Source organism: Trachymyrmex septentrionalis, unplaced genomic scaffold, assembly GCF_001594115.1.
Source record: "Trachymyrmex septentrionalis isolate Tsep2-gDNA-1 unplaced genomic scaffold, Tsep1.0 scaffold144, whole genome shotgun sequence".
NCBI lineage: Eukaryota > Metazoa > Arthropoda > Insecta > Hymenoptera > Formicidae > Trachymyrmex > Trachymyrmex septentrionalis.
In genome coordinates this window covers 110,266-119,783 of record NW_017304587.1, presented here as the reverse complement: position 1 = coordinate 119,783, position 9,518 = coordinate 110,266, and the positions used below count along the sequence as shown (strand labels likewise).

Sequence of the window (9,518 nt, the reverse complement as noted above, 5' to 3'; positions counted from 1 at the left end):
CGACGGCGACGACGATGACAACATACACTACTACTATGACGCCGCGTGGGGGTTGCACGAAGACCCCCTGGTGGGGTTCTGGCCGCCGACCCTACAGTCCCCCGTTGGAAATGATATCAGTCGCGACTCGGTCGAGGGAGCCCTAGCACATCGTGTTACACCGTCAGTCGCGCCGTGCCCCTCGCAGAGTATAGCCTCATAAGTCTCATTCTCCCGTGATATATTCTGAATATTGCCCTTTCAGCAAGTGTACATTCGTTGTACTCGTCGCCGCCCGAAAATTTGTAACACCACCGCAAGTCTAATACACGAGGCCTATATCCGAAAAAAGAGGGAAGTTCCCGCAGTCATTTGCTCTAAGCAAAATCGGAGACTTTACATTGGAGATCACAGATACCCGGGGTGGCTGTCATACAACGTTTCTCGCACGATCAAGAGGAAATCGCTACGAGTGAGGAAAGTGGTAAGCTCTTCGCCTATTTCCTTCTCCCGTCTTTGTCGCTGGAGCGCGTTCCGGAGGCGCGACGTCGACGTCGAGGCGCAGATATTAATAGAGTTCGGAGAGAGAAGATATCGGCGCGGCGTGGTGTGGCGCGGCGAATGTGATTCCAACGTCTTTCGCGCCGTTTGATGATTTTGCGCTTGGACGCGCGAGACTCGCGCATTCTTGGGGTATGGCGATCACGTGCAAGCCTCGTCAACGCTTTTTTCGCAGTTGTTCGCCTCCTCATCCTTCTCCTCCTTAGGATCTGTGCGTATACGTAAGTCGCACGTGAGTGACGCTACCAGCGTGCTTTGTAGTCATACGTATGAGAGCCCAATGCATTTCTCTCGTAGTTTTCGCTAATTCATTTGTCACAACAGTCCTCTTAATCATTACCAGATTGGCTACCGTTACTGCGCGTTACATCAATATATGAGCTTAATAGAACAATTCATAACGTTCAAGGCCTCTTCATGACATTGTCGTCGTCGAAGCAGAGCGATGTTTTTTGACACGAATTTGCTGCGAGAATCGCCACACGATTAATTAGCAGAACTTATATACATCCAGGTAGAATACAGAGTCATGGATATTACAGAATGTCATTGTAACTTTATTTGTGAATTTATAAGTGAGACAAATAAGATCACGATAATATTATTATGACCTCTGTATTTTATCTACACGTAATTTTCTTATGTTTTGTTATTAGAATTTTTTTTACAGGCAACAATAAGCCATTACCCAAGCTTTAAGTCGTAAGAAATTGAGCATTGTTTTTTTTGTGATTTATCAATTACTAATTATGGCTTAAGATTTAAGTTTAGGTATTGAATCATCCAAAATATCAATTGTTCTTAATTTTCTTAGTCACCATTGAACGTTTCTAAGCTTACAATTAGATTTTTCACCTAAGTCACGCTGATTTCACGCATTCGCGAACTTCTGGTTGCATTGCCCACAATGAGAAAAGATAGGGGCAAATGGGTGCGTTTGGCCCATTCCTGCACAAGGAATGGGAGTCCTTTGGAAATGCGTGGGAGGGTCCACCAACAAAATTATGGATCGAGGCTACGCGAGGATTCACGTCTGCGCATGACTATTCGCCGTTGTTACCCTAGTCATACACACGTACATGCCAAACGCACGAGCCCTTTTCTGCTGAAGAACCTCTTCTTTCAGATCCCTTGTTCTCGGAGACATTACGAGGCACTGAGGTATGTGCTAGCGTAGGGCAAAATTTGGAGGTGCGCAAAATTTTAATAGGCAACGCTATTTTCGTAAATATAAAGCTATACTTTACTTGATATTTTAAATAAATTAGCTAAAAGTAGTTTTTTGGAAATCTTTTTAAATTTAGCAATAGCGTTACAGATCTTATTAACTGTGTCAATGTCCGTGGCAACTGCAGAAGCATCTTTTTTAAAATTAAAAATAATAAAGAATTATCTGAGAAATATAATAAAGCAGACGCGGTCATGCGATTTAGCTATGATATCAATTGAAAAAGAATTGGCGAACAGTTTTGATTACGTAATCAGTCTTGATTACGTAACAATTGAAGACATAATCAGAATGTTCTCGAAAACTAAAGCTAGAAAATATAATAGTATCAATAAAGGTTTATAATGCCAATGAGAGTTGGCATTACAACACTGTTGTATGTATGTAATTAAATATTATATATATGTCAATCACTGATTACAGACGTTTCGGCCATAAGATACGGTCTTCTTCAATGTGTCGATAACATTTGCAGAGTCAAATTAATTCGTTACAACAATGTAGGCGCATACAGTTAGTGAAACATCGTTAGGTTATTATTCAAATTTAAGAACTTCATAATCTGTTGTGCTTAAATGGATACCCAAACATTAATTCAGTCATTTAAGCTAAAATTAATTTTATAAGTGAAATTTTTAAAAAATTATTCATAATCAGAGTATTAAAATTAATTATATCAGTTCGACAACCTTACTTTATATTCAGCAAATGATGATCCGTTATAACAATGATCCGCGATGTGATTATAACTATGTTTTGTGTGTGAGAGGACGTTTCGTATTCTCATTGTTTATAAGTTTTAATATTAAATAGCATACCAACATAAAATTCGATACAAAATTACAACTAGTAACAGCAATGAACCGAATTAATTACCAACTTATTAAAAAAATTTATTTTATTTTATTTATTTATTGTCTTACTTAGTAACGATTGTCCTTTAAGGCTAATTTTTGAAAACTGTATGCGCCTACATCATTATAATGAATTAATTTGACTCTGAAAATGTTATCGACACACTGAAAAGGACTAAATTTTATAGTCAAAACGTCTGTAATTGGTGGTTGATATATATATATATATAATATTTGATTACACACTTACACAACAGTATTGGCTCTCATTGGCATTATAAACCTTTATTGATTTAATCATTGAAGCCTTATTCAATTTTTATTTGATATAGTAGAATGTTGTATTAAGCGTCAAATATATTATTACAAAAGAAAACATAAAATTTATTATATTCGTACACCTGTGTTATACAAATTGGTGGAAATTCCTTTTTTTTAGTTGTTGGTTTGTTGCCATTGGCGAGGGATTGATGCTTCAGAGACTTAGCAATTCTTGTAATCTTTGCAAAAGCAAATTCCAGCTAGGGCGTCAAAGGCGGTCCTAACGCCTCGTGAAAGAGACAGAGAGAGAGAGAGAGAGAGAGAGAGAGAGAGAGAGAGAGAGATAGATATCTTTATTATCTTCAATAGCTACAATGTGTGATACAATATAATATAATGCCTATTTATTAATTATCCAAACCATCAGACTTAAATATCCCATATATCTACATTACACTATCCCTCTCCACTTCTCATACATAACACTAGTGCTCTCTTAAAGTTTTTAAATCTTTTTTCCTTACTTATTTCATTAGGTTGTATATTTTAAACCCATCATATAACAACATTCTCTGTTCCTCTCTAGTTTTACATCTTTTAATATGTATTTTTCCTTCTGATCTTGTTTGTACTTCTTCCTTCTTTCTTACTTACTCTATCTTATTTTTTAATAACCCCGACAAAAATCTCCATTTATCATTTTATGTATCAAAATATAAATATTGTATTTAATTCTTTCCTTAAATTGCAATGCCTCAAGCATGTCTCTAATTCTTGTTCTGTAATTGCGTAATATAATTCTCATTCCCTTATTTGTAATTTTTGTAAATACTACACATTATAATCGTTTAAACTCATAAGGGAAGTTTTACAACTGTCCAGAATTGATTTGATTCTCCATAAAATATGTTGTAAAACACGAAAATCTAAGAGATAATTTTTTATACGTGCGCTAATTTATGTTTAAGGGGTGAAACAGCTTTTTGGAAAAAAAGGGTTGGTATTTTTCTTTCAAGCCGAGTATCATCGAAAGTATAAATGATAGAAAAACATTTTTTAAACAAAAGTTGTACGGTTTCAAGAGTACTTTAAAGTTATAAAGAAAAGAATATTTATTTATTTTTTTGTTTAACAAAATACTCCCATCACTTGTAATTTTCTTTAAATTTTGTTTTACCAAATTAAAGATATTTTTTTACAAATTCAACCATGTGTAATAAAGTTACGTTACGACATATCGAAAATTAATTATTAACCCTTCCATATATACGCTATCCATGCTCATATGCGTAAGTAATTGTCATCGGAACGATAAAATACATACATCAACAATTAAGGAAATTTACATGATTGATATTTGTAACATTACAAATTACAAATAATGTTAAGAGTTGTAATAATTTTTATTATTTCTCCTTGTGAAGTGAGTAAAACTTTTTTATTCATCTCTGTACATTTATTTTCTTATATTGTAATATCTTAAGATTTTTTTCTTAAAGTTATTTTCAGTTTTACGCTTTAATATCTTATTTACTTGTCGTTCACGTAATAATTTGAAAACGTATATATTATACTTAATAATGAAATAATTTCTAAATGTTTATACACAATAAATTTATATTTTGTATCCTTTACTCATTATACTCATTATAATAATGATACTCGATGAAAAAATATTTTAAACATAATGACTTTTTGCATCATGAACATTTTCAGCTATATTACTGTAACCTTCGATATCACATGTTGTTAAACTTTTGTCAAAACTAAAGTCTATTGGATTTTTAAATTCTTCTGGTCTTTCATGTATAATCACTTTTAAACCACGAATATTTAAATAAGTTGTGATATCGCGGGGATGACAATTGATTATGTATCAGAGATTGTAATTTTATTATTTCGTCCAAATATGTAAATTTATATTACTTTCTAATAATAAAACAATATCTAAAAATCTTTTAGACAAATTTTTCCAAATTCTAAATCTGTAAACATCTAATGGTTGTATTTTTCCTTTCGATAATGCCTTTCGGTATAATCATAGTAGTAAAAATTTTTTGCAGGTTAAAGCTGAAATAATATTGGGACAATGTCCAATCCATGAATCGATAAGAAGAACGCTATTAGAACCAATATTTGGAAAATAAGCTTGTTCTAATTACATTTTAAAATGGTCTGTAAGAAATATAAATGTTAAATTAATAACTATTTTATAACTATTATGAGATTTTTAAATAAAATATAAAATAAAGGGTGTCCCAAAATTAACGCAAGATTTGAATTAAATAGAAAACACAGTTTTTAGTCTTTTGATTGTTATTTTTTTACTGAATCATAAAGTACATAGGATAGGGTTATTTGTGGAATAACACATCGGGCAAATGGCCTCCACGGCTTTGCATGCACATATGCACTCGTTTGTCGAAATTTTCCATGACCATTTTGCATAAATGTGGCTGAATTTCGTTGATGCAGCGTTGAATCTCCTCCTTTAATGCACGGGTGGTTGTGGGCTTGTTGACATAGACCTGTGATTTCAAATAACTCCATAAAAAGAAATCTAATGATGTTAAATCACACGATCTAGGGGGCAATTTTGGCGATTAACAAAGCCATCAAGGTGAAAATGTGCTTCATCGCTTAGGATGATTTTGCTCGAAAAATCAGCATCCATTTGTTGATGATTCAATAATCCATTCAACGAACTCATTTTCATTAACCCTAAACTGTCAGCTGTTAAATTATTTTTTTTTTGGTTGCCAACACTTTACTGCACAAATGGTGGCAAATTCAAATCTTGCATTAATTTTGGGACACCCTTTATATCACAGAAATAAGACTTATAATTTCATTATATTAATCCGTTTATACAAATTTATATTTACTTTTAGTAAAACAGTATCTGAAAATGTATTTTAAAAGAAAATTTATTTAATTACCTAAAGTCATTTTAGATTTCGATGCTTTTACAATAACATTTGTTGGTGTTGAAAATAAGATTTCTTGTACTCTTGGTCCAAATATACCATTAGTTTTTTTTTAATACAATAAATAAAGGTGACAGCAAATTTCCATTACACGATATTATTGGTTGTATAATGTATGAGTGTGTTGTTGATGATATAGATTGCACAACATACTCTATTTTACTCCTTCATTAGACAATGACCCTCCAGAATGAATTTTCAATTGGAAACCACTTTGACCAGAATTAAAACCATTTTCAGATTTGAACTTTTCGATAAGTGGTTTCAATGTTTTCAGAAAATTTCGTAATTTTTCTCGAAACAATTTGGTGGGACTTTTTGAATGTTGATATCCAACTATGAGATGCTTTAAATATAGGACTTAAATTTTCTATTTCTTGAGCTTGTAAAGCCCACCTTTGTAGATCGAGTTCATGAACTATGAATCCTGATTCAACAATTGCAGTAAATTTATCATATATAAATTTGGAGATGTAAGATAATTTTTCTATACGAAAACCTGAATGTAATTGTTTTTCCCATCGTCCACCTGAATATAATTATTCTTTTCATCATCTTAATTGACATTCAGATGAAACTTCTAAATTTATTTTCACTGATTTTAACGGACGATTTCTTTTGTTGTTATTTTTTTTATTAATATCCCAATTCTGCCAGTACTCAACAGCTCGTCTTTTAAGAACTGTCAAAATCTGCGTCATCGTTTGAACATTGAAGATAAGAATTTAAATTATCTTCACTCTATACTTCTTCAATTATTTGATATTTTAGAATTATGTAGTTATAAGGTTCTTAATAATCGAGATAAGTTTCTTCTATTACTTTCAACCCATATAGTGAAAAATACTATCCAGTGATAATTTTTGTATATTTTTTTAAATTCTATTTTTGCTTCAATTACTGGTGTTTCTGTTAGATATATATTGAACGTATAGATGCTAATAAAAGTCTAACAACATTAAGTGGATTGATAATCATTTCCAAAGATTAAACTTGGCTTTGTAATATAAAAACAATTTAACAAATTGCACAGATATGATTATGATAAAACTACTGCACTGACTGAACTTAAAACTGCTACGAGAATATTCTTATACTGTCCATTTGTTATACTTATCTTGAATGTATATACATAAACTTATCATAAATTACCGCCCAGTTATTATCTTATCACTTATTATCAATGAGCGCGTTCAGCAGTAAAGAGCACTACGGAAATATCCGCTGAATGATGCTACTTTCCGCATCGCTTCCTCAACATGTTGCACGAGCGGACGTCATCCTACTGAACCGAAATTTTTTTTCATAAATTTTGGTTCGACAATATCCTCGTTCAGTCAAATCATAGACCAGGTATTTACAACTGTGTCAAGACCAAGCAGCATTTCAACAAATTTCAGCCGATCCACGCCTTCTCCAAATAGCCTCTTAATGAACTGCATTCCTTCTATTTCGTGTCCACATTCGAATGCAAGATCTTCGCCATTGTCTAATCTGATTGCTGCTGGTTCATTTATAGAATTAAATATCGATGTCAATAATAGTAATTCTAATTGCACGTTAGAAAATGAATATTTAAACGATAGGCTGAGTTCATTCAGCAGAAATGTCAGTTTCCGGACGTTGTACTCCATTAAAAAGTGGCTAAAAAAGGCGAGATTCAAAGGAGGTTTACAATGTGAGAAAAAAATTGATTGCAGTTGAGAAGGAACAAATAAAAGCGATGGAACAGTTAACAAAAAGAAAACAATTCAAAGAAACGAACTTTTAAAACAATTTCTTACGAAAATGTAATAATGTTATTAATAATAAATTTTCATTTTTACATACATACGAGGTCTGTTCAAAAAGTATCGCGAATTTTGTGTTTTTTCAAAAATTATTTATTTATTCATGAATATCTATTTTGTCCCCTTCAAAGTAATCCCCATCAGATATTATACACTTGTGCCAACGTTTTTTCCAATCCTCGAAGCACTTCAAAAAATTATTTTTTGTGATCTTGTTCAGCTCCTCCTTCGATGCCGTCTTTATCTCCTCAATCGTAGCGTAGCGTCGTCCTTTCATGGGCCTCTTCAGTTTCGGGAACAAGAAAAAGTCACAGGGAGCCAGATCTGGGGAATACGGCATCTGCGGCATCATTAGTGTGTTGTTTTTGGTCAAAAATTCGCGCACAAGCAACGATGTGTGAGCAGGGGCGTTATCATGGTGCAAAAGCCAATTTTTGTTCTTCCACAAATCCGGGCGTTTCTGGCGGATTGCTTCGCGCAAATTGCGCATAACTTGCAGGTAATATTCCTTATTGACCGTTCTACCCTGTGGCAAGAACTCATGATGCACCACGCCCCTGCAATCGAAGAAAACTGTAAGCAAAACCTTCACATTCGACCGACCTTGGCGCGCTTTTTTCGGTCTTGGCTCGTGCGGCAGCTTCCATTGGGATGATTGAGCTTTGGTTTCCACGTCATAACCATAAACCCATGATTCGTCACCAGTTATGACCCTCTGGAGCAAATTTGGGTCGTCGCGGACAGAGTCCAACAGCTCCTTAGCAATGTTAATGCGATGCTGTTTTTGGTCGAAATTGAGCAATTTTGGTACGAATTTCGCGGCGACCCGTCTCATGCCCAAATCATTGGTAAAAATCGAATGGCACGAGCCAATCGATATGTTTAGGTCCTCAGCAACCTCTCTAACGGTGATTCGACGATTGGCCAATACTATTTTCTTCACTTCATCAATGTTTTCGTCTGTTGTTGACGTGCTCGGGCGTCCGGCACGCTCTTCGTCGTTCACATCTTCTCGGCCCTCTGAGAACATTTTGTACCACCGATAAACGTTGCTTCGGTCCAAGGTAGCTTCACCATATGCCACAGTCAACATTCGGAATGCGTCCGCGCACTTAATTTTGTTTTTCACACAAAATTTGATACAGATTCTTTGATCCATTTTTTAGAATAGGCAAAAATCGAAGACGAGCCAAAACACGTGCAAGCAAAGCAGCTGTCAAAAATTAACTGAACATTCAAAATGGCCGAACTTGTCGGCATAAGTGAGAGACATGAGTACCAACATAACGCCACAAAAAATTGAAAATCGAATATACGTAACCCGCGGAAATTCAAAATTCGCGATACTTTTTGAACAGACCTCGTATGTTTGTTTACTTTGTACACTATTTACTTTGTTTATACTTTAGTCCTATTTTTATTATTTTATATACTTAATTTACAAATTATTTGCAATATAATATCTTTTTTCAACTGCTTCCCGAGCCACAGATTTTCTGGACGTCAACTTACTCTGTAAACTCGTACCATACGCGATTGGAAAATTATTTCACCATCTATTTGACTTGCAATGATTGCTTTCACCACTTTTCGGACTATCGATTATTGCTTAATTAATTAATTTTTTGTAATTTTTATTTTTTTTGTTATCTTGTTGTACTAGTGATGGTCAAATCTTGACCGAAACGTTTACATTTTTATGCGAGAATTATAAATAATTATAACTTGCGTTTAAACATCTATCGTTGTGGCTGTATGCTCTCTATTGTTTATATTAAAAATTTGTATAGTTTTTTACACGTGACGAATTCTTCAGACGTGAGATTTTCTAACAATTCAATGTAATTTTAAATGCAAC

The 9,518-nt window shown here is 33.8% G+C and overlaps 1 protein-coding gene across 1 annotated transcript in view; it reads left to right on the top strand.

The window, feature by feature from the left end:
* Positions 1–126: 126 nt before the first annotated feature.
* The window catches only part of LOC108745673 (kelch-like protein 12), a 104,418-nt gene continuing 95,026 nt past the window's right edge, over positions 127–9,518 (top strand). Inside the window, exons 1-2 of the mRNA XM_018481969.1 lie at positions 127–188; positions 245–463. The gene's annotated coding sequence lies outside the window, so the exon portion shown is untranslated. The remainder of the gene's footprint in view (positions 189–244; positions 464–9,518) is intronic.